The 25,322-nt window shown below is 48.8% G+C and overlaps 1 long non-coding RNA gene across 1 annotated transcript; it reads right to left on the reverse strand.

The window, feature by feature from the left end:
* Window positions 1-2,434: 2,434 nt before the first annotated feature.
* On the reverse strand, window positions 2,435-25,224 carry LOC308359868. Its single transcript, XR_013968474.1, has 7 exons — window positions 24,971-25,224; window positions 16,697-16,788; window positions 14,283-14,404; window positions 9,389-9,481; window positions 7,094-7,155; window positions 5,103-5,208; window positions 2,435-4,229 (listed from the first exon to the last, which is right to left on the reverse strand). It is a non-coding gene; the product is annotated as an uncharacterized lncRNA (long non-coding RNA).
* Window positions 25,225-25,322: the final 98 nt, after the last annotated feature.

Raw genomic sequence — 25,322 nt, forward strand, 5'->3', positions numbered from 1 at the left:
AAAGAGGTCTCGCTGCTGTCCACGGCGCCTAGGGAATGGCCTAGGCCAGAGTCCAGGCCAACAGCCCAGGAGAACATCTGATGGTCATACAACTGCCCTGGTCCATGGTGCAAAAGTGTCCAGCCCAGTTGGACTACTCCACCAGGTGTCCCAGATCCCTGCCTGCCAGAGGTTAAGAATCAAAAACCAACAAGCATTTCCAGGCAATACCTGTGTGCCCCCGCCCCCCCACCTTGTGTGCACTCCTGCGCTCCCGCACGCCACTGCTGGTCAGGTAGCTCCAAACAGCCAAGGCTCTCTGGCCACTGATCCTAGTCCACACCACTCATCCTCAGGACTTCTATGCCAGGCCTGGGCCCCTTGCCCTCCTTCCCCTGCTCTGGTGGCTGTCCTGGGTGGGCCCCTAGAGCATGTTCCTGCCTGACTGTCCCCAGGTGCCTGCCCCCAGAAAATGCATCTGGCCCTCGACTTCCCCCTAAGTGGGATCACAGTACACAAAGTCATGTGGCATGCACTTTCCACGCAATAGTATTTTTCACTGAGGTGAAATGTACACAATCACACGCATCCATCCAGCTAGGAGAGAGGCTCCTTGGTGCATTTCACAGATGTCTACACCCGCGCAGAGAAGGGCCCTCATGGAGACTTTGGGTATTTCCAGCCTCCAGAGGCTCCAGAGTGCCCCATCCCTCCTTGCCCCATCAGCCCTGCGGGGACAGCTCGGCCAGTGCCTTGGTTCGGCGTTTCAGTGGACACCGCCTGCGCTTGCCTCCGTGGCCTCCTGTGGCTGTGCACCTAGACCAGGCAGGCAGTTGGGCAGGACGGTGGAGGTGCCTGGTCCGCGGGTCCTCCGCTCGGCACAGAGTGGCCCAGGTGTGGGGCGGCAGAGGCCCGAGTCCGTCCCGAGGTCCCGGCCTGGCGCTAGTCCACCGGTTATGGCTAGGAACCGTCCCCACCAGCTGCCCTGCTAGAGCCCTGCCAGCCGCTGCCACCAGCAATTCTACCGCATGAAGCATGCGGCCAACCAGACCCTGGGCAGGCGATTGTGCCCATTTGGGCCCACTGTGATTGCGCCAGTTGGGGGCTAGGGTGGGAACAGGAGGGCTGGCTGCTCTCTTGGTGGCCTGCTCCCATCCCCTGCCCCCACCACACACCAGGCACAGGGGGTCCTGGCCCGGGACTGCGCCACGCCACAGACTGGAGCCCTGCACAGGGCGCCGCCAGAGTCCCAGAGGAGCCCCTTGGTGGGTCTGCCCTTGGAGACGCCCCCTGCGCGGGTCCCCGCCCGCCCTCTGTCCTGGCCCCGCCCCGCATCGCCCTGGGGGGACTGCGCCTGAGCCTTCCCCTACCCTCCCCTGGGGTTTGCCCTGGGCAAAAACTCCAGTCATGGATGTGCTGGAGGCCTGGTGGATGCTGGGCTCTGGGGCAGAGAGTGTTCTCTGAAAGGCAGAGAACACTTTCAGGGGGTGCTCCGCCTCTGCAGACCCTCTGCCTCCACGTGCCTGAGGGCAGGAAATAATTAAGGGGTGATCAGAGTCCAGGATCTGCCTCAGGAATTTCTGGCATCCATGGAGGGACTTTAGAGGTGCGGCTGCCTCCAAACTGGGGCCCCTGTGGACCGAACTGCCCAAGTTCTTGACATGGAGAAATTGGCAACTGGGAGGAAAAAATGGTGGAAATGCCTTAGCTGACTTTTATTTTTTAAGAGCTTTTTAAAAAGCCTTCCTCCCTTTGGGTTTGGAATCAGATCCTTCTCCAGGTTTCTTTCGTTCTGCTTTAATGCCTGACAGGAAACATTATCCATTATGAAATGAGAGCAGAGACCAGGGTTTGTAGACCGGCTGTTGGGAGGGGAACGACTGGTGGTTTTGAGAGCTCCTGGAGGTGATGGTCATGTGCCCAGTTATCCAGGGCACAGCTTTCAAGATCTTTCAGGGCTGCTGGCTGTACTGGACCTACTGACTGTTTATTCTGGGATAAGATACCAAAGTGTGAGTTTCCCACAGCTTTTGCTTTTTTTTTTTTCCCCCAACACCTGGGTCAAAGTGGGAGTGTGGTTTGGCCAAAGCACGTGTGACAGTTCTTTTGGTGTGTGTGTACCAAAATGTTTTTCCTTCCCTTCCATTTTCTAAACTTGCTTTTGAGGGTTTGGGGTCCCTCCCCCATAACTTTTTGCCTAGTGGCTTTGTTTTGTTGTTTAATTTGGTTGCTACCCCACCCTATGATCTTCGTGTGCATTGATCCTGTTTCCAGAGTTGATGCCTGTCCCCTAAAGCCTAGTGGTGCCTACTTTGCCATCATTTGTAGGAAATGAGAGAAATAATGCCAAGTGGCAGGTAGACAGGGGAGCACTGGTAGAGTTTTGGAACGTAGGTGACGTTTGGTGGGGTGAGGTCCAGAGCCGATGACTGAGAAAGAATTCTTGAGACCTCTTTGGTGCAAAACGGCGGTTTTATTAAAGCACGGGGACAGGATCTGTGGGCTGAAATAGCTGCATCAGGGTTGTGGGGGGCAACTGATATACACTTGGAAGGTGGGGGGTAAGGAAAGGAAAGGGAAGGGTTTCAAAAGCACTTTCCTATGCTAAAGAGGGCCTACAAGATACTGGAGACCTTGCCATGGTCAAGTGAGGTGTTTTTACCTTCCAGCAAGGAATGAACATGAAGATGGTTGGATGTTTCCTGGAGGAAAGTCACAAATGTCCCACCGAGGCATGGGGGAGGGGGAGTCAGGGTGTCAGCTTCTGCCTTGTCCTCAACTAGCCGCCTGCTCCCTCATCAGGTGTGGGGGCTAATGTTTCAATGGAGAACCTGTAAATGAATTCTAAGATAATTCCTTAGGAGTCTTAGTAACATGTCTTGTGAAATCAATATTCAGTGAGGTTCAAGACAGATTTGTCACATTGTCATTCTGGCCTGTTTATACACTGTATCAGGAAAGGGGTGTTTGCTCTTTTGGCACAAAGTTCTGAGGCTGTTAATTATTCTCTTTATTTATTTGACAGAGCGAGAACACAAGCACTGGGAGAGGAGGAAGCAGGCTTCCCACCAAGCAGGAAGCTTGACCTGGGGCCCCTCTCCCAGGACCCTGGGATCATGACCTGAGCCGGAGGCACCCACGTTCTGAGCCTTTTCAAGTTCCCAAGATGGTCAGACTCTCCTTGGCCCCAGCTTCCTCTGCAACAGCTTCCCTCTTCACACTTGCATTTCGGCCCTAGATGCCCTGCTTTTAGATTCCAGAGCAGGCCGAGGATTCCTACCTGTTCACCGCTCCCTGGAATTCTCCGGAGCTCCTTTCACCACACCAGCCATGTAGCTGCCTCCTACTCATTCTTCAGCTCTGCGGGCAAAGGTCTCTGCCTCTAAAAGGCCTTCGCTGATGCTACTGATGCTCCAACAGAGACTGGAGGGTCCCATCCCGGGAACTTTCATAAGTCCACACAGCACCCGGTTTTCTATGATGCAGTGGCCTGTTTACTTGTTCTTGTTCTCCAGTAAATGAAAGGCCTCGAGAGAGCCCTTGTTGTCTTTCTCCAGCGCCTGCTGTGGTGCCTAGCATTGGGAGAAACTCCATAAACATTGTCAACTCAAGGGTAAATCTAGTTCTCACCAGATCGCCCTGGCGGGGTGAGCCCAAGTATGAGAAAATGAAAACTGGATAGAGTCAATGGTGACTCTCTGTGTTTCTTTACTGCTCGATGCAGAGGTCAAGGTGACTACCGAGCTATGAAGGGTGTGGCGGTTATGCTTCCAACATCCAAACGCTTTTCCTGGGGAGGCTCCTGAGGGATATTCTGTAATACCGCCACTCCAAGCTGATGTGGTCGTCCATCTCCCTCACCCAAGGCTGTTCTGCCCTGACGGTGTTCTTCGGTTTCCAGACTGCAGCTGAGTCTGAGCTCCTCAGTCCCTGCGATGAAGACAAGTTCTTCCACTGTGTCACTTCCGCCTTCAGTGTTAGGATCGCATTTGGAGGGTCTGTTGATTTTTGCTGTACCCAGATGACATCAGCAAAGTCCAGCACATCTCTGGAGAAACTGAAGGTGTGGCCCGTGAAGGAAGTCTCACTGCCATCCACTCCCCCCAGGGAACGGCCTAGGCCAGAGTCCCGGCCACCAACCCAGGAGAACAACCTGCGGGTCACGAAACTGACGAGGTCCGCTGTGGAAAAGCGTCCAGCGCAGTCGGGCTACCCCGCCAAGTGTCCCAGGACTTCTGCCCGAGGGAGGCCTAGAATCACAAGACAATAGGCAGTTGTAGGCAACGCTCACCTGGGGCCCAGCCGCTGCAGGCCAGGTGGCTAGGAAAGGCTGAGACCGGGCCCCTTCAGTAGACCGGCTCTGGCCACCGGTCCCGGTCCCAGCAGCTCATCCCCACGACTTCCCACACCCCAGCTGGGCCTCTTCCCCGTCTCCCCCTGCCTTGGTGTCTATCCCAGATGGGCCCCGAGTGCGTGCTCCCACCTGCCTGCCCTTGTGCCTGCCCACAGAAAACACACCTGGCCCTCGACTTTCCCCCGAAGTGGCATCACACTACACAAACCCCCGCTGCCTGTGCTTTCCACGCAACAGTACTTTTCTTCACTGAGGTGAAATGTGATGTGGAAACAAAGGCTGAAGAGCAATTATGAAATGTCCTTACTACCTGCAGCCCATTGACAGCTCCTCGAAACATGCAAGGGACATTCCTCTAGGCACTCAACTGTCTCTGTGTTGACACCCCATGAAGGGCAAAAGGCGATCCTAGCCCAAATCCCCCTCCCAGGATCCTGGAAGCCTACTTTAACATATAAAACTTATTTTGGAAATTTCCTTTATCTCTAGCCCCCAAGATACATGTTGGCCATCATCCCTCAAGCATAAGGCCCACTGATCTAGGCCTGAAGGGCCTCATGACTAAGGCTTTATTAGACCATAATCAGTGACCTTTTGCCAACAAGAGCTAGCCCCTCATGGTCCTGGAAACCTTCCTTCCAGAATTCCTTGGAGACTTACACTATCCCCAACCCCCTCAAACTTGAAAGTATAGAATAGGCCACTCCCCATGACCCCATGGCATCCCTTTTTGCCTATAGGTCCTCTCCCCGTTTTATAATAAAATCACCTTTTTGCGGCACCAGAGACAGCTCAAGAATTCTTTCTTGGTTGTGAGCTCCAGATACTATGATGGCAAAATCAGAAACTCTAAGGCGCAGGACCAGAAAATGTGCCTAAAGAAGATACAAACACACAGTTCAAAAACAAGCAAGAAAACACTAAGAAATAATCTTCCCCCAAAAGGCTGATGAGGGACTTTGATCAAAGACTATATCTGTATGTTCTAAAGGATTCCCAGCAATTGAAAAGAAAATGAAACTGCAACATTTCCAATGGACATTTACAAAGAAATCCAGCAGGCCAGTACAAGGAAGGAAGGATACTCCACCTCATTAGCACAAAGTTGTTTAAAAAGTTTTAAATTAATAGGTTTGGCAGTTTGGCAGAATTTTTAAAATGATAACAGCCAGCGTTAGGGTGTATGGAAAGGGAACCCTCATCTACTCTTGTGAAAATACAAATCAGTAAACAGGGTCTCGAAGAACGGTTTGGCAGTAGCTATTAGAATTCACAAGGGACAATTCCTTGAGCCAGCAATGCCTGCAAACATGCACATGTACCTGTGCTTTCTACAGCACTGCTTAACAGAACACCATAAAACACACAGCTGTCTAAAGGACCATCGGTACTGAATACATTAAGGAAAATGGAATTTCCACGCTGAGGAGAACTAGAAAGCCATCAGAAATGAGGAGGCAGACCTACATATGACGACACGCAGATAGTCACGGGTCGCTAGGTTGCAGAAAGAGTGAGCTAGCTACAAAGCAGGATGTAGAAATGATTCACTTTATTAAAAGGACACCTGAATTTACTGATTTTGAGAAATACAGATTCACTCATTCAACAGATATATACTGAACTACAACCTATGTATTCATTCAATGTGTATATATGGTCTCTCAACAAAAATGTATGGGACCCTCTACGTGCCAGGCACTGGATTATGTTTCTGTGTGTGTTCTCTCAAGTGTGATATTTATCCGTCTCTAGGTGTGCCCTTCATCCACAGGAGAAAACACTCTGAACGCTGCTTATCTTGGTTGGGGGAGAGATTATGGAGCGTGTTTACTTTCTACTTCAGACATTCCTGTATGATGGATCAAAACTAATGCAAAGTATTGGCTCCTTCATTATCGGTAATCATCCTGACCCAAGTATTCACCCAATATGCAGAGAATTGTGACAGCTACAGTGTGGACAAAACAGCTAGGCCAGGAAAAGCCTGCAGAGGATCTACTTACAATTTGTAGGAGGGAAACAACGGATGGGGGAGATGTTCTTTTCTGGGGGAGTTTCTTCACTAGCAGCATGAGTATGGCACTGTGGTTGCATAGAGGCCTGTCTGGTTGTCTGATGTTTCCCGTGTCATCTGTGTCCACCAACCACAAAGGCCATCCTCTCTGGGCATGTCTCCTGACAGCAATTATTAACAAGTCCCTTGAACTACTCCATCAGACACAGACTGAAAATGATGGAACATTCTGAAAGAGGTTTACCTTGGTTCAATGAGGCTTAGAGGTGAGAAGAGTGTTGTGAGCAACACTCATAATTAAGATGTGAGGGTGAAAACCCGAGCAGAGGGGCCAGGGAGGTGTCATAATCGGCAGAGCAGGTCAGGTACAGACAGCGGGGAGTGGAGGGGGTGGGACTGAGGGTCTGATGCTGCCAGAATGGATGCTCCCAAGGAAAGCTGGGAACAGAGATTTTCAGGAAAACCTATCGTTGCTTCTTTTGCAAATCACTGAGAAACATTCTGTAAAGATGAAAGAACAGGGACCTATGCACATCTGTTTTAAATTCCTTCATGGTAAATGCGATACAGTGTAAACATATCAAAGAAGTATACGCCTGTGACATCATGGGCGCACGCACGCAGGCTCAGACTCAGGCGCGCACACACACACACACACACACACGCTTTTCAAAGGAAAAGGGGAAAGAAGGCAAAGAGAGTTCTATAGCCCATACTGTAACACGTAGGTGAAGGGTACTTGCCGATTTGAAGCGGGTCCTCTGAATGTCATTCTATGATGGGTTGTGATAAGAAAGGCTTGACTCTGTGGGAAGATGGGAAAGACCGAAATGAGGCAAGGAGCTCTGATTCCGCAAAACTGCAAAAACACCCTCTCCAGAAACGGCAACCACATCCTGCTCCTGTTCAAAGCAAGGGCCGCTCACTGCACAGGGCCTACTGCTCCGTGGCATCTGGCCCTGGGCACAGGCAGTCACACTTTGGCGGATCGGGGCTCAGGGAGGTCACTAAGCAGGACACTCAGAATCGAATGTCCACCCTCAATCTCATCAGGAAATACCGAACACTCAGAAATCGCTCAAGGGAGGTCAGCGAGAATTTGCCCGAGGTTCCAGTGTTTTCCATGTCGTCTCTAGTTTCCTGCCTCTTCTCCAACAAAATGGATAACCCAGTGCTTACTGCTCACAGTTATCTGGAAAACAGACTCCTACACAGACCTGAAGTCAGTAACATTTATGTGATGAGTCCTCTCCTCCAGGATATGCCAAAAATCAGACCTGAGAGACCTGAATCCTCTCTCCCAACAACCACACACAAAGGCCAATGCCTTTTCCAGCCTAGAAGCCACCTCTGGGCTTAAGTGAGAGCCCACATACTCTTATTTCACGTGCGGTTCTACCGAGCCGGATCGTCCTCTGCAGATACACAGTCTCAGAGGCCAGGCGGCAACTAAAAGGCATATTTACTGTAACAGAATCTTCTATTTGGAAAGGGTGAAAACCTGGTTTTTATAGGATGTAGTAGAATAGCCTCATACTAGAAAACTATTTCCAGATGTTGAGAATTAGACATCTCTGAAGGACATGCTGAAAAGTTTTAGGTTAACTAAAAATTTTTTAAAAATTGCATGGGGTGCGTGGGTGACTCAGTGGGTAGGCCTATGCCTTCGACTTGGGTCCTGATGTCGGGGTCCTGGGATTGGGCCCCGCATCTGTCTCTCTGCTCAGCGGGAGCCTACTTCCCCCCCTCTCTCTGCCTGCCTCTCTGCCTACTTGTGATCTCTCTCCTTGTCAAATAAATAAAATCTTAAAAAAAAACTAAGACTTGGCATTTTATTTAGATTTTATTTATTTTATTATTATTTTATTTATTTATTTTATTTTTATTATTTATTATTATTTATTTTATTTTATTTATTTGACAGAGAGAGAAATCACAAATAGGCAGAGAGGCAGGCAGAGAGAGAGAGAGAGAGGCAGAAGCCGGCTCCCTGCTGAGCAGAGAGCCTGATGCCGGGCTCCATCCCAGGACTCTGAGATCCCATCACCTGAGCCAAAGGCAGAGGCTTAACCCACTGATCCACCCAGGTGCCTGAAGACTTGGCATTTTATTTAAATGACTCATTTAGAAAGAGGGAAGGGAGCACAGCTTTGAACCCTAGGAAACACTGACCTTGGGCTTGAGGCCAGGGTTTAAATCTCAGCTCCACCCCTTTTCCACAGGTGTCCTGATGGAAATTCACTTCACTGCTTCCATCATTGGGTTTCCCCACTGGAATTCACAAGTCTGCTCTGAGCACTGAATGAGATGATCCAAGTGAAGCATTTCACATGGTGCTATAACAGCTCCCAGCAGAGATTCACAAACTCATCCTCGACAACTCTGCAAACTTTTTTTTTTTTTTAAAGATTTTATTTATTTATTTGACAGAGATCACAAGTATGCAGACAGGCAGGCAGAGACAGAGAGGAGGAAGCAGGCTCCCCGCTGAGCAGAGAGCCCCATGTGGGGCTCGATCCCAGGACCCTGAGATCATGACCTGAGCTGAAGGCAGAGGCTCAACCCCCTGATCCACCCAGGCACCCCAACTCTGCAAACTTCTTAAAACCTGGCCTTAAGGGTGGCACCGGAATATCTCACATATAGTAAATGCCTAAGTTTAGCCTCCTCGCGTCATTCACTCGAACAATATTTACTATGCATCCCCTCTGGGCCAAGTACCTCTCTATGCCCTGGAGATAACAAAGGAGACAAAACACACAGAACAATTCAGATGATCAAATTACTATAGGTCATTTCTTTTCAAGGTTCAGAAAAATGATGCTCACGGACAGAACAGTCGCAACGAAGGGTGGACTGCATTTGGAAGGCTGCTCCACAGGTTGGAATGAGGATACCGGGGCCAGCAAGAAAGCGGCGGTGGGTGGGGTCCAAGAGAAGAGCCCCCTAAAATGAGGACCCAGCATGCAGACCGGCCCCCTACTGACCGCTGCCTTTGAATCTACCTGGCTCTGTCGTCTGGTCCAAGCCACACTTACCTGACACAGTGCAGCTTTCTCGTGGCCGTCACTGGAAAGTGGACCTCAAAATATTTTCCTGGGAGAAGATCTTCATCCTGAAAAATTTTCATCCTGAAAAATACACAGTAAGTTTTCTAATTCTATATTCCCTCGTACATTTACTGACCATCTTCTTGTACTGAGTACTAAGGCCCAAATAGCAATGGAGTATTTCAGAGCCCAAATCAGGAACGATATGGTGAAAAATGCATGTTTCAGGTCTTTGGTCTCCGTGTGGAGAACGGACGGAGGATGGAAGTTAGGAGGTGCTCACAGCCGTCCAGGAAGAAGGTCCAGGGAGGAAGTCATGGGGAGCCGGAACTGGGGGAGCAGCCACTGGGATGGAGACGGGGAGGCACTGAGAGGCCCTGGGGAAGTAGGACCTACCAGACTTTGCCAAAAAGCAGACTGAGACAGATTAGGGAGGGTCAGGAAACCGATGTGGGGGTGCGGCCGGCATGTGGGGGATCAAACAGGATACAACAGCGAATATCACAAAGCACCCGCCACGGTGAGGGCAAGCACTGTCTTGTGCTACATTTACTTTTTCCTGTGAGAGGAGAGTGTGGTGGGGGGAAAGGGCAGGCTCTCTGGAGCCGGGGAATGGGGGTCAGATCCCAGCTCAGCCACTTGTCTGCTACGAGGTGCTGGGAAGTCACTCAACTCCCTGGGCCAAGGTTTCCGCATCCACACAGTAGGGAAGGGACAGCACCTCACGGGGCTGTGAGGAGTCCTGCAGAAGTAAATATTCCAGCGACACTCACAGCAGGACCTGCCAGAGTAAGCGGCATGGGGGGGCCTTTATGATGGACTGACACGCGCACACAGATGTGGGGCCTGGCCTGGGCTGTACGTTTATTTCTACTGTGGGCTGCAGTAAAGAAAGTGTGAAAGCCACACACACAGACAAACGGAAACACACAAACACATACACTGAGTCAAAGAAACACACCTACACAGAGACACAGAGACCCACACACAGAAGCACAAGGAGACCCACAGACACAAAGACGCAGCGATACAGATGCAAAGACACGCAGATACACACATGGAGGTACACAACTCCAGAGACACAGACACACACACTCATGGCCCTGCTCCCCCATCTGTGTCCCAGCTTGGTCACGCCCTGGCCATCCTAGCACGTTCTCTCCAGGTCTGTCATGTCCAGTCACTCAGCCCTGATGACTATTCTTTTTTTTTTTTTTTTTAAGATTTTACTTATTTATTTGACAGACAGAGATCACAAGTAGGCAGAAAGGCAAGCAGAGAGAGAAGGGAGGAAGCAGGCTCCCTGCTGAGCAGAGAGCCTGATGTGGGACTTGATCCCACGACCCCGGGATCATGACCTGAGCCGAAGGCAGAGGCTTTAACCCACTGAGCCACCCAGGCACCCCCTGATGACTCTCTTGAACGCATTCTCTCCTCAACCCCAGCTGCAGAGACACCCCTTTCTGGCCTCGTCCAATCACACACTGTGTGTCGCCTCCAGCAGCTCCACACGACCCTACGGCCTAGCAAGAAACAAGGTGCTCCGTACCTGCTGACTTGTTCGGCATCCCCCCACCCCATGTATCCTCTGAACACCCGTGTCCACCCGTACTTCTATTCCAGAAATACAGAACCAGTTTGTTCAAGGAGAAAAGACAAAGAAAAGACAGGTGCTGGTATCCAGAATCTGGTCACGGTGTCGGTATTGCAGGCTGGGATGACACCCCCGTTCCTGACGTGAGAGACTGCACAGGCAAGAGCACCGTGTATGCAGACAGTCACCCGCGATGGGAAGCAGAGACTGCGGGGTCGCCGACCCCGGGGTCAGCATGATGGGGGCAGAAATCATGAGCAAGCATTTCCTAATAGGAGGGGACGCCGAAGGGTGAGTGTCAGAACTGTAGGTCCAGCTACCCCCCACCCTTGTGGAAAATCTCAGGGGGTCAAGGGGAGAGGCTAGAGGACAGAGAAAAAGACTGCTTCCTGGCATATCAGAAGACACAGGCTCTGCCGTCCCAACCGTTCACACTCAACAGCTGCCACGCATGTCTGGCTGTGTGCAGAACGCGGTGATGGACGAGCCGTCTGAGGCAACCGGGAGGAAATGTTTAGAGCAGATGAGGACATAACTTCTGCTAGGATACCCCACGACACCCTTCCAGAATGTTACTCCCACGATAAGAAAGGTTAAGGTTAAGGAGAGTCTAAAATTCCCAAACAATGAGAATGATTGCAAGCAAATTAAAGACATACACTGCTATACCTTGTGCTGGACTTCTTATCTTATTTTAAGGAGCTTTCCCTTGGGGTATCTGGGTGGCTCATTCGAGTGAGCAGCCAACTCTTGATTTCGGTTCAGGTCACGATCTCAGGGTCGTGAGATTGAGTCATGAGTTGGGTTTAGCACCGGTGGGGAGTCTGCTTCTGGATTCTCTGTATCCTTTTGCCTCTGCCCCTCCTCGCTCATTCTCCCTCCCTCTCTCTCAAATAAATAAATGTATCTTAAAAAAAAAAAAAAAGAGTTTTCCCAGGCATCAGATACTTGACCCTCAGAAGAATTCTGAGTAAGGGGTGACTGTGGAGGGAAAGCTATCCAGAGGCACACCTGGAGCCTCTAAGGAACAGACATCTACTTTCTGGGCTTTGGCAAAGGAGCAAAATGGCTGCGGCATGTGACACTTCCACTTTTGATTCTGGGATCCCTAAGCCCGTCTGACACTCTATTCGTCAGGAGCTGGCGTGTCACAGGAGGCGTGGAGGACACCCAGGACAGAGCCTCACTCCCCGACAGCAGCCAGGGACAGCTGTGAGGAAGGACAGCCCTCGGATTCAAAGGGGATCCCGTGGCACAGGCTGCCCAAGGTGAGACCCATCCCGTGTCCCTGATCCTTGGGTTGTGTGGAAATAAAAGTCAGGAGACACAGAGAAGCCAAGGCCCCTTAAAGGAATTCACTACCCCATGATTCTTTATCTGTGACGGTACTGGCTTTCCTGGGCCCTACTGCTGCCCACTGCCAGAAGGTGGGAGCCTGTCCCCACAGTCTTGGGCCCGAGATCATACAGAACGAGCTCCCACCATGGTGGACGCAGAAAGCCTGTGACCCGCTGCTAAGCCTCTGCTGGTGCAGCCTGGGGACCATCCAGGGTGGAAGGTGCATGAGACCATGAGCCTCGCAGACAAAATTTGCTCCACACTGTCTAGAAGCACAGATCTCTCGATTCAGGGATTAGCAAACTTGCTGCAAATGACCAGAAAGTATTTTAGCCTTTGCAGGCCAGATGGCCTTTCCTCTAACTACTTAACTCCCCTGTCGTGCTGGTAAAGAAGCCATAGAGAAGACTTAAGTAAATGGGAGTGGCCGTGTTGCAATAAAACTTTATTTACAAAGACAGGTGTGTAGGCGAAATCTGGCCCTTTCAGCCTGAGCTCCAAAGTCCAACAGGCATTCTTGTTTTTTCAAGGAGACTAGAGTTTTTATTTATTTATTTAAAGATTTTATTATTTATTTATTTATTTATTTGACAGATAGAGATCGCAAGTAGGCAGAGAGGCAGGTAGAGAGAGGAGGAAGCAGGCTCCCTGCTGAGCAGAGAGCCGAACGTGGGGCTCGATCCCAGGACCCTGGGATCATGACCTGAGCCGAAGGCAGAGGCTTTAACCCACTGAGCCACCCAGGTGCCCCAAGGAGACTAGAGTTTTTAAAAAACCCTTTGGACCAATCCAAAACACCTCCACTACATCTTTCCTACCCTGTGCTATTTGCCTTCCTTACTACTGGCAGATTACTTTTTTCTTGGAAGGGGTACCTAAGTCTTGGTGTACCTGGACCAGAAATAAAAATGTCAGATTTACTCCTTATCAACCCAACTACATGACACGAAGGAGAAACCAAACCTCGGAACCAATTCGAAAGGGTGTGGGGCTGAGAGGAGGCATTTCTCCAGTGACTTCTGCTCACATGCACACGTTCTGCCGCTGCATTCTGCTCCAGCTCCTTCCACCACACCATGGTCACTGAAGTACAGAGGCACCACTGACCAGTGAACCGCAAAGACCCCCCTGAACAAGCACAAGGCTCTATACAGAAAACAGGGAAGCAACCTAGACTTGTGGGACCTGCAGTCTGTTTGGTCCTGCTTCTGCCACTAACCACACCCGTCTCATTTCCTGTGAGTGATCGCAGTTATACCTGTTCTTGCTCATTTTTTTTTTTTTAAAAGATTTTATTTATTTATTTGACAGAGAGAAAGAGAGAGAGCACAAGCAGGCAGAAAGGCAGGCAGAGGCAGAGAGAGAAGCAGGCTCCCCTCTGAGCAAGGAGCCCGATGCGGGGCTCGATCCCAGGACCCTGAGACCATGACCTGAGCCGAAGGCAGCGGCTTAACCCACTGAGCCACCCAGGCGCCCCTCCTGTTCTTGCTCATTAACAGAGCAGGTGAGGGATCAAATCAGGGAATAGCTACAAAAGGCCTTTGTGTCATATCACTATCACCCAGCCTTGCACATCTCTAAACTGTACTGAAGACACTGTCACAATGACAAAATCTTCGTGATCATCTATACAGCAGACACAGGGGCTCTGGGGCTCACAATCCCACTGACAGGGTCTTCCACATGTGCAGAGGACACGTCTACAAAGGTTTTTATCAGAAGCCCAGTTTGTAACAGGAAAGGATGAGAAGCCAGGTGCCCATCCTTCACCAGGGCCCCAGTGACATCAAGTACATGACTGACGGTGGCAGCAGGCACAAGCAGCTGGGGACAGGGGGATGAGACGGGCAGTCACTGCATTCCCTCTGAATATATTTTTAACATTTTGAACCAGGAAGACACCTTTATAAATGAAACAAACAGGAAAGAAGACGGCGAATGTTCATTTACCTTTAATCTCCAGAAGGTGGTCTCCATCCCAGTCCCAAGATTTAGAATTGGACAGTGACATTCCGTCTTCTGCAGAAATGCCTTTATCAGCTGACTGACGCCATGGACTCAAGCAAAATACCCTGAGAGAGAGACACAGAGACAAGCTATCGCCCAGTGCTGTCAGAAGGCATCCCTGCAGAGCCCGCCCCAGGAGAAGAGCAAAGGAGGATTCTGCTGCTCTTCTTCGGGGTCAGTGATTTATCTGTGAACTCTTGGGAAAAATCAGGACTTTCACATTCTCTTCTTCTTCTTCTTCTTCTTTTTAAAGATTCTATTTATTTATCCAACAGAGAGAGAGCACAGGTAGGCAGAGAGGCAGGCAGAGAGAGAGAGAGGGAAGCAGGCTCCCCGCCGAGCAGAAAGCCCGATGTGGGACTCGATCCCAGGACCCTGAGACCACGACCCGAGCCGAAGGCAGCGGCCTAACACACTGAGCCACCCAGGCGCCCTCTTCTTTTTTTTTAACTTAAAGCTTCTGGAACCAAAGTAAGTACAATCTATTTAATGATTTAATGGTGGAAATAAAATGTCCCTTGGGGCACCTGGGTGGCTCAGTCGGTTAAGCATCTGCCTTTGGCTCAGGTCAGGATCTCAGGGTCCTGGGTTCAAGCCCCGCATTGGGCTCCCTGCTTGGCTGAGAGCCTGCTTTTCCCTCTCCCTCTGGCCATCCCACTCATGCTTTCCCTCTCCAATAAAGAAAATCTTTAAAAATAAAAATAAAATGTCCCATGATTGTGCATAGGAAAGACAAGTACTTTACATCAAAACGCCAGATCTAAATGTTCCTTCTCAAAATATGCTTTTTTGTGGCCAGGTACAAACTACTTAGGACTCAGCTAAAACTCAAGATGTGAGATCATGATGAAATAATATTTTGTGGTTAGAAAATGGGGCAGATAGGGGCGCCTGGGTGGCTCAGTGGGTTAAAGCCTCTGCCATCAGCTCAGGTCATGATCTCAGGGTCCTGGGATCGAGCCCCGCGTCAGGCGCTCTGCACAGTGGGGATCCTGCTTCCTTTCCTCTCTCTGCCTGCCTCTCTGTCTACTTGTGATCTCTGTCAAATAACTAAATAAAAATCTTTAAAAAAAAAAATGGGGCAGATAAATGTCAAAGCAAAATAAAGCCGTATTTCTTACCATGTTCCCCTCATCTCCATCCTGTGTGGGTAAAAGCCTCTATGTTTATAAACTGGCCTCACAGACCGTCTGCAGGAGAGGAAGGCATAAGCAAACATTGCTCCCAAAATGGACTTATTCAGCTCCAGGGTGGGGAGCTTGAGTAAAGGAGATGGGAAATAAAAGAGGGGGAAAGGAAGATAAAATCTGTGTTCTAAAGCCTTGCTGCTTAAAGTAGAACTATCTTAAGAACAAAATTTGAGTAGGACTTAGAAACATACTGCAATGTGATACAGGAGTTCTAGGACTATTGATTCCCCTAATATATAATTTGAGCTTGTAGTTTACAGGTTATCTTGCACTTTATGTTTCTAGGAAATCATTTTTATTGTATGTTATAGAATATCGTCCACAACAGACTGGATATTGATACAAAAGTGTTAAAGATGCTCACCACACCCTATTTGGGAAGCACTCTCTTAGTGGGCCGTAGTCTGGAGATGCCAGCCCAGGCAGAGGAAGAAGGCAGGCAGGCTGCTCACACGCTGCCTGGGGCACCCAGCTCCCGGGGCTCCAAGGTGGGTCCCTGCCTGTGCAGCATTGGTTAGAAAAGCTGCCTCAGGGGCCTGGGAGGGAGGCTTCAGGCCTCTTAGGCAGGCCTGGCCCCATCTTCCTAAAGCCTGGGTTCACCCTCAGCTCAAAGTAAGGTGCATGTCCTTACTGTCAGGGACCACTTTAAACTGTCTTTGCGTTTCTTACAGAATCTACCCGTGGGCTTCATCTTTAGGGCCAGGATTCCCTGCATGCCCAAGGACTGGGGTCATTGGGCTAATTTCTCGATCTGGTTGAGACTGAGTCACCCTCCCATCTCAAATCCTTTCATTGCCTGATAGAATATAAGACTTGCAAAGCCTAATAGTGTTACTATCACTTTAATAAAGCCAAGAAGTAATTCCTTACTTGAACAGTTTACAGTAACATAAATGACTCTTAAACATATAAAAATGATCCTTAACTTCAGCCCCAAAATAAGAGGAATAAAATAAAATTACTGTAAGATACCATTTTTCACATGCCAGATTAACCACGATGAAAAGACTCCTAATACACTGTGTTGTTGAGGATGTTGGGGAACGAGCACTTTCATACGCCACTGGAGAGAGTGAACACTGGAACTCTCTCTTTTGAAGAATGAATCCCTAAAACCTCAGGCCTCTGGGATGATGAGGGGATGTTGGGAGGGAGGGATTCACTTGCCTCTGTTAAATTTGGGGGCCTTCCTCTCCTTAGGTGGTCTTAGAAAATGCTGGATGGAAGGGTCAAGCCAGCAGCCAAGGCTTACTGCAGACCTGGAAGGGAAGAAAGGAGGAAGGTGAGGTGAGGTCAGTAGGTTCTGGCCCAGTTCTCAGGAACCAGGTCAAGGAGGACAACCACCTACTTCCAAAGCCCAACAGAGGCACGTTTGGTGCCCCATTACAAATCTCAGCAGACTCAGCCATCCGTCTTGGTGCTCACATACATGGCCCCTCATCCTCCCCACGGTGACCATTTCTTCCCTCTCTTTGCTCATGTACCTAACTCATTTCCCAGGACCCTACAGAGCACAGCCCCTCACCTCATACCTACCTAGAAGACCTGCCACCATTTATTCCCTCAGCAAACTCACTGGCAAGAACCAGTCAGACAACTCTGCTCGACCACTAGTTCTGTGTCCATAGGAAAGGAGATCCAGGATTGTTTCATAAAACTCATGAATGACTCCCTAAGCCTTTCCCCCAGCTCTGTATCAAGTACCAGTCCTTCCACATCCCTTAAGCAGGTCATAATGGGAGAACCAGGAACCGATAAACACAACAGCTACAACCTAGAAAATGGTGCAGTAGCCTGAACTCTGATCTACACAACCTGGAAAATGCTATGGTAGCCTAAACTGTCCCTGGTCTACACTACAAGGAACCAAAGTTTTAATGTTCTAAACCAGGAGCTGAAGCCCAGATTACCAGTGAGGGTCTTCTGCCAACTGTAAGGAACCAGCCTTAGAAAAACAAGAAGTAGCGGAAGGAGCCTGGATCCCTGAGGCCAGGTGAAGCCATTTTGGCCTTTGCCCCTTAATGGATAGCTTGGGAATTAATAAACAACTCTACCATTTAAACTAAATGGAGTTCAAAAGTCAGCTCTTGGGACGCCTGGGTGGCTCAGTTGGTTGAGCGGCTGCCTTCGGCTCAGGTCATGATCCCGGCGTCCTGGGATCGAGTCCCACATCGGGCTCCTTGCTCTGCAGGGAGCCTGCTTCTCCCTCTGCCACTCTGTCTGCCTGTGCTTGCTTGCTCGCTCGCTCGCTCTCTCTCTCTCTCTGGCAAATAAATAAATAAAATCTTTAAAAAAAAAAAAAAGTCAGCTCTTCTACAAATGAAACCAAGTAGACTCTTCAACAGAGAAAGCAAACTGATGGTTGCCAGAAGGAAAGGCAGGGGGAGAAACTGGTGAAGAGGATTAAGAGGTACATACTTCCACTTATATAAATAACTCACAATAATGAAAAGTGTGTCAAGATAATAATAATGTTGTACTGTGATAGACGGTGATTATACTTCATGGTGGTAAGCACTGAGAAATATACAGACATGGCAAATCACTATGTTGCACACCTGAAACTGACATAATATTGTGCAGATCAATGATACTTCAATAATTAAAAGAAAATTGTATTCTCACTGTCAGGGGTTTGAGGAGCCCTGTCCTCAAAGGCATCATGTAGTGCCCTCTAGTGGTAAAAGCCAGATCTGCAATTCAGAAAGAACCGCAGACAGTGAGGAAAATAGTCCTCAAACATGGATGTTAGGAAGGAAGGGGCCTTCCCAATGACCTGGTCTACCCCGACATCCAGGGCAAGAACCCTTCAACAACACCAAGCCGCCGCCTGCGCACGCCCTACAAAGAAAGCACTCGCTCCACCGCTGAGCAGCTCTACCTGCTGAAAAGCTGACCAAGCTGCCTTCCTCTAGGAGCTCCTCCCTGGACTTCCTACTGCCCTCTCCTGGATGACACGGAGCAGCTTCTGTATTCGCCTCAGCTAACACTACTGATCCAGACAAGCAATACTTGTTGAGTGTCTGCAAAGTACCAGGCATTGGGGATACAGCGGGGAACCCGGGAAGAGACAGAGACAAAGAGCTTCTGCCGGATGAAGGACAACAGCATGGGGGATGAAGGACCTGCATCAGACAAGGTCAAAGGGCAGGCCTCTCTGAAAAGGGGGGGGCTGCGTGGAGTCCCACAGAATTGGAGAAAGCTGTGCAGAAGGCACTCGGGATGGGATGAGCAGCTGATAGAAATGCTCTAGGCAGGAAGTGCCTTGGAATGTTCCAGTAGCAGAAGGTAGGCAGGGAGGCTGAAGAACAGCAGAGAAACAGGAGAAACCTCAGAGATTTTGGGGGTTGTGTGTTAATTTCTCTCTGTTTTAAAATTTTTCTATGCCACCCATATGCCATATTTCATTCTAAGGCACCATCAGTTGTAAGAATAAAAAAAGAAAGAACACCGTCAGGTAGTCAGTGTTTTTCTTACTGCTTAGAATTCTAATTTAGTGTTTATGAAAACACCCTTTTAGACTTATTTGAACAGAATGCAAGGAAAAGGATGAGTGACATGAGTTGGGTAAGTCTTCCCTTTCAGGATATCTGTGAGTTTCCACACAACATTGACCCTCAGGCGGCCAAGGGCACTGGCAAGGCTGCGTTTCTCAAGAGATGGCCATCATGGGCTCTGAGATTTCTTTCCGAGCTCCCAACCCACCAGGTGTAGGCTGTGTTACTGAGTCAGAAGGTATCAGTGGATGGTTCTCCAATGGCAATCAGGATTTGTGCTCCTTCTTCAAATGGCCCTTTAATGGGACGTGGACTGAAGCAGCGAGGGGCTGCAGGTGCAGACGTCCAGCCACGCCACAAGGAAGACTGGCCACATCCACGTGCACAGATAATGACAACTCTAACATGACGCGCCAGTGACTGCAGGACACGTCAAGAGTGAACTGGGTGCCTGGGTGGTACAGTCTTTCGGGCCATGGACTCCCGGTTGTGGCTCAGGTTGTGATCTCAGAGTCTTGACATCGAGTCCATGCTGGCTCTGCACTGGGCACAGAGCCTGCTTGGGATCTATCTTTCCTCTTCCTTCTCCCCATTACCACTCACATATGCGCGCTCTCTCTCTCAAAAAGTTAAACAAATAGATAATCAAATAAAACCCAAAGAATGAAAGATCTCATATTAGAAAGACCATTTCTCAGTGTTCATTCAGTCCACTATTGCCCTGAAATTTTCATGACGTTCACATACCACCTGCTCCATTTAACATTTCCTTATTTTATAATTTTTTTAAAGATTTTATTTATTTGAGAGAGAGTAAGCGAGGGAGAAAGCACAAGCAGGGGGAGTGGCAGAGGGAGAAGGAAAGGGAAAAGCAGGCTCTCTGCCGAGCAGGGAGCCCAATACATGGCTCAATCCCAGGACCCCAAGATCATGACCTGAGCAGAAGGCAGACGCTCAATGAACTGAGCCACCCAGGTGCCCCTTAATATTCCTTTAAGTCAACTCACTTCTTTTCAGTACCCAGGTCTGACATGCTACCTAATATTTCTTCTAACACACCCTGTAATAAATACCTTCTAAAACGTACAACATCTATCTGGGTGCCACCTGAAGTCATCTCACATTCCTCCCGTGGGAAGCACGGATCCGCTCCAGCCACCTGTCCACTCAAGCAGCGCTGCCTGACGCTCCCCTATCGGCAGGACTGTCACTTGCAACAGTGGGAACTTGCCAGGAAGCCTGTGACCTGCCCTCCACCGGTATTTCTTCCTCTGAGGGAAGGAGAAGGGGCCCTCCTCGCTCTCCCAGCCAGTGAGGGTCGAGGCGGGGGCTCCTTCGTTTCACTTCTAATCAGCACTCATGAGTGCTGGCTACAACGCAGGCATTATTCCACATGCTGGACAAATAGGAACACGTACCACCCTCAGAAGCCCCCTATGTAGAAGGCACCGCTTTACAGACAGAGGTCAAGGTCGTTTCCTCAAGCTGTGCAACCTTGGATGAAACTTAATTCTATTGCCTTTCAAACCTATTTACCCACTTGGACTGGGACCCTCCCCCCAACACTTCAGTTGCTGAAATGATGTCTGTGTGTATGCATGTGCGTACATGTGTATTTATAAGCAATGTATGTACATACACATGTACCTACAATATTTATACCTGCAAGTACAAAAATCAATCCAATAGTCTCAGCATCAGTTTTCGAGTTGGGAATTTTAACTGCATGCTGCATACTGGCCTTTAAGATATTGCTCTACCTCTCATTTTTAATTTTATCTTTGTTCTTTTGCATGGACTAGTCTCATTTTTTGGTTTCTATTTCCCATTGGTTTTATTCTTGGTTATAAATGGGAGGCAGGAAGCAAAATCTTAAGGGCAGGAGACTTTGCACCTGCAGACTTTGAGTCTGTTTCCCTTCTTATGAGCTCTGTTGCTTTCCTCAGCACATCTGCAAGGCGTTACGTGTTTAATCACATAAGGAAAACAAAACAAAACAAAACAAACCCCATGAAAAACAGGGGCGCCTGGCTGGCTCAGGCATTTAAGTGTGACTCTTGATTCAGCTCAGGTCATGATCTCAGGGTCGTGAGACAGAGCCCCGCATTCAGGCTCCACACTCAGCGCAGAGTCTGCTTCCTCCTCTCCCTCTGCCCTCCCCTCCCCTCGCTCTCACTCTCTTAAATAAATAAATAAATACAATATTTTAAAAACCAGAAAACAACAGTGGGCCTCAATTAACTAAGACCCATAAGCTATCATCTCCTCTCAAAGGAAGCTACTGGTATTGTCTTCCAGCTTCATCTAACAGCCAACGACTTCACAAGGATTGAAAGGATCTAAGATCGACTTTCTCTGTTGCAAGGAGTCCCTGAATAGTCTGGGCAAGACCTTAACTGAAAAAGAATCAACATTTACGACAGAGTGAATAAGGAGAAGCCAATCAGAGACTTCCCGTGGTACAGTGTGCCTATCTGACTTAAACAAACAATAAAAAAAAAAAAGTTGGCATAGGATAGAATAATGGGGTGCCATGGATATGAATAATGCTAACATATTTCAGAAAAAATTAAACATTTAAGAACATGTATTCTGAATATATTCTCCCAGTCCGTCTTGCCTGTTAATTTTCTTAGTGTATCTATTTTTCTGTTGTAATTAGTGCTGCTGGTGTTCTGTATATGAAAGATTGACCTACCTCAAGGTTGTCAAGATATTCTCCCATGTTTTCATACAAATGCCTTCTGGTTCTAGCTTTTTTTCTTATTAAATATTTATTTGAGAGGGGGAGAGAGCACACACAGGGGGAGGGGTACAGGGAAAGAATCTCAAGCAGACACCCTGCTGAGCATGGAGCCCGACACAGGGCATGACACTGGCCTTGATCTCATGACCCTGATATCACGACCTGAGCCCAAAATCAAGAGTTGGACTCTTAGGAGTCTGGGTCACCCAGCTGCCCTGGTTTTACTTTTTATAGTTAGGTTTATAATCCATCCCAAATTAAGATGTGTGCTCAGAATCAAGTAGGGGTCAAGGTCCGTATTGTTTCAACCTGAATATCATGCAGAATTATTCATTAAAAAGACTTCCCTTTCCCCCACTTAACTGACTTAACACTCTGGGCAAAAGTCAATTGACAATACTTGTGCTTGCTCTGTTTTTGGACTCTATTCTGTTAAACTGACCTAACTTTATGCCAAAGACATTGACTACTGTAACTTTACTATCAGTCTTAAAATTCAGCAAGAATAAGCAGTGTAAGTTCTTCAACTATGTTCTTTTTTGAAGAATTTTTTGGCTATTCCAGACCCTTTGCCTTTCCATACACATTTCAGAATCAACTTCTTCATTTCTTCAAAGGAAAAAACAGGCCAGGACTTTGACTGGGATTGCACTGTCTGCAAGAATCAAGCTGTGAAAAACAGAAGTCTCGACAACATCAAATCTTCTGATGCATGAACAAAGCATATCTCCCAATTATTTCAGTCTTCGTGAATTCCTCTCAACAATGTTTTCTACTTTTCTGTATAAAGGTGTTTCTTGTCTTCCATGAGATTCATTCCTAGCTAGTTTCCTTATTTTTTGTTGTTTGTTTCGTATGTGGGCTCCACACCCAGCATGGAGCCCAAAAAAGGGCTTGAACTTATGACCTTGAGTTCCACACCCGAGATGAAATCAAAACTCAGATGCTTCAACAACTGAGCCACCCAGTCACCCCAACCAGTTGATGTCTTAGATGCTACTGTAAAATATTTCAAATTTTCATTTTCCTATCCATATATATTTACAATGCATCTACCTGACAAAGAATTCCTATCCAGAATATATAACAAACTCTAATAAGTCAAAATCAAAAACATTAACAACAAAAATGGACAAAAGACATGAACAGTTCACAAGAGATGTGGGAATGCCCAATAAACACATGAAAAGGCACCTAAGATCATTCATGACCACACTATTTCACCCTCACTGACAACACAGAATGGTAACGAGGACGCTGAGCAACTGCAGTGTCACTATATTGCTGGTGGGAAGTGTAAACTGATCAACCACTTTGGAAGCTAGGCTAGTACTTCAATATATCCCCACCCCGTGACTAAGCAATCCCACTAACAATTTCTGTTTCTTTTTAAAAGATTTTTATTTATTTATTTGAGAGAGAGAGAGAGATCACAAGTAGGCAGAGAGGCAGGCGGCGGGGCGGGGGGGGGGGAACTCCCTGCTGAGGACAGATTTCCCCATGCGGGGCTCGATCCCAGGACCCTGAGATCATGACCCGAGCCGAAGGCAGAGACTTAACTCACTGAGCCACCCAGGCGCCCTACCCCACTAACAATTTCAAGAGAAATTTAAAACTTCTGTAAGAATGTTTACTGTAGCCTATTCACAATGACCAAAAACTTGGATAGAACTTAATGTCTAATCATCAGATGAACAGATGAACAAATCATGGTATATGCACACTACATACAAAGGAGGAAATTACTTTACACTGACAAAGACTCTTTCCTTGACCAAACTCTAGCCAGACTGCTCTGAGCCCTCTTCTCAAGCCTGGCCTATCATATACAAACTTGAACAAACATGAACTTAGTTTCTAACAGCACCAATTCACATATATCACCACAGACTGTCCCCAAGTCTTCAAAACTTCTGTATTTACCTATTTATTGAATCAAACACCACTAACACCTATTACATGACAGACATGGCTCCGAGTGTTTTATTAACGTTAAATGTCATTTCATCTTTACAGTCATCTAGGAAGTGGGATTATTATCATCCCCATTTCTCAGATCAGGAAACTGAGATGAAGAGTGCTTTAGTAACACAGCTCCTAAGTGGCAGCGCTAGGATCAGCTTGGACTCCACGGTTTAAATCACTATCCTTAGTCTCCAAGCACCTACAAAACCTGCAAGTCTTAACACCAAACCTTGGTTTTCCCCACCCTACAATCCCCACCTGGTCCCAATTCCAAGAACATTCCCTCAATTCCTTTAACAGTGCACACTCCTTCCCTGCTCTAACTGAAACCAGCACCGCCCCCCCTCCCCCGCCCCTCTGTGTTTTGTTCTTAGCCCTCTGTTCTCCGGTTAAACATCATTCCCTAAATTACAAACTCTAATGCACGGCTGTCCTCAGCACTCAAGGCAAAAAGGTAACGACGAATTTCACGGATAATTATTTGCTTCCTGTCTTGTCCGAACAGGGGGTGAGTATCTCAGACACCTCAGTCCTAATTACCATGTGTTCCCAATCACTGAATACTCACCACCCACCCAAAAGGAAGGGCCCACCACAAAGTACACTCTCAACAATTTCCGCTGAACGAACTACACTCCAGCCTCGTGCTTGCCAATATGTGACACACATCTGTGCTCACAACGCTGCCCCCACTACACCCGTGAGAATGTAGACTCCGGGGACTTTCATCCAAGAGCTCTGGAAAGTACTGGCTCTGTGCACCAATATTACCCGGTCCTGGGCCCGCCCTCCCTCCGACCCCCCCCCCCCGGCCATGATTGGCCTGATGTCAGGTGCACAATGGGGATCCTGACAACCCACAGTGGGATGTAATCTACTCAAGAGGGAGAACCCGAACTCCCCCGCCCCCCCCCAGTCAACACGACACTTACTCGATTCACGTCGGTCTTCCACCAAGACCTTAGCCCCAAGAGGGCCGACACCCCGTCTGCCTGGTTCGGGCTGCATCCCCAGTCCCGCTTTCCCCAGGCCCGGCGCACAGCACAGGTAGATGATTAACAGCTCCATAAATGCAGCCCCCGCTCCGGGCTCTTCACAGGTTGGAAACGAGGGGCGCACGAGGTGACGGCTACCTTTTGGCGAACGAGCGTGTTCCTGACACACAGGCCCGCCTCCCACCGAGGCCCCAACCCCGCGGGGACACCGGCCCCTGACCCCGCGCCCCGAAGGCACCTCTTGCACACAGAAGCATCTTCACAACGGCCGCGCACTCCCTCGTCGTCTGTGTCTGTCGAAGCGGAAGAACATGAGGGGAAAGCGGGCGTCCTCACGCTAGTGGCCATGGGCGTGGAGGTTCGGGGATGCTGTGTCCACCGGGGACATGGAAGCGGAGGTCCACAGACGCGGAGGGAACCAGCCAAACGCCGAAAAGACAGGAGAAATGGGCTGGGTTCCACCGCTCTCAGCTGGCGCGGCTCAATGACGTCACTCACGTCAGACACCAGAAACCTTCTTCCTCATTGGCGCGTCGATCCAGACGCTTATTGGCCCGGGTTTTTTTTTTTTTTAACCTGCTCGGCCGACC

The sequence above is a fragment of the Martes martes genome (genome assembly GCF_963455335.1).
Source record: "Martes martes genome assembly, contig: SUPER_18_unloc_2, whole genome shotgun sequence".
NCBI classification, from domain to species: Eukaryota; Metazoa; Chordata; class Mammalia; order Carnivora; family Mustelidae; genus Martes; species Martes martes.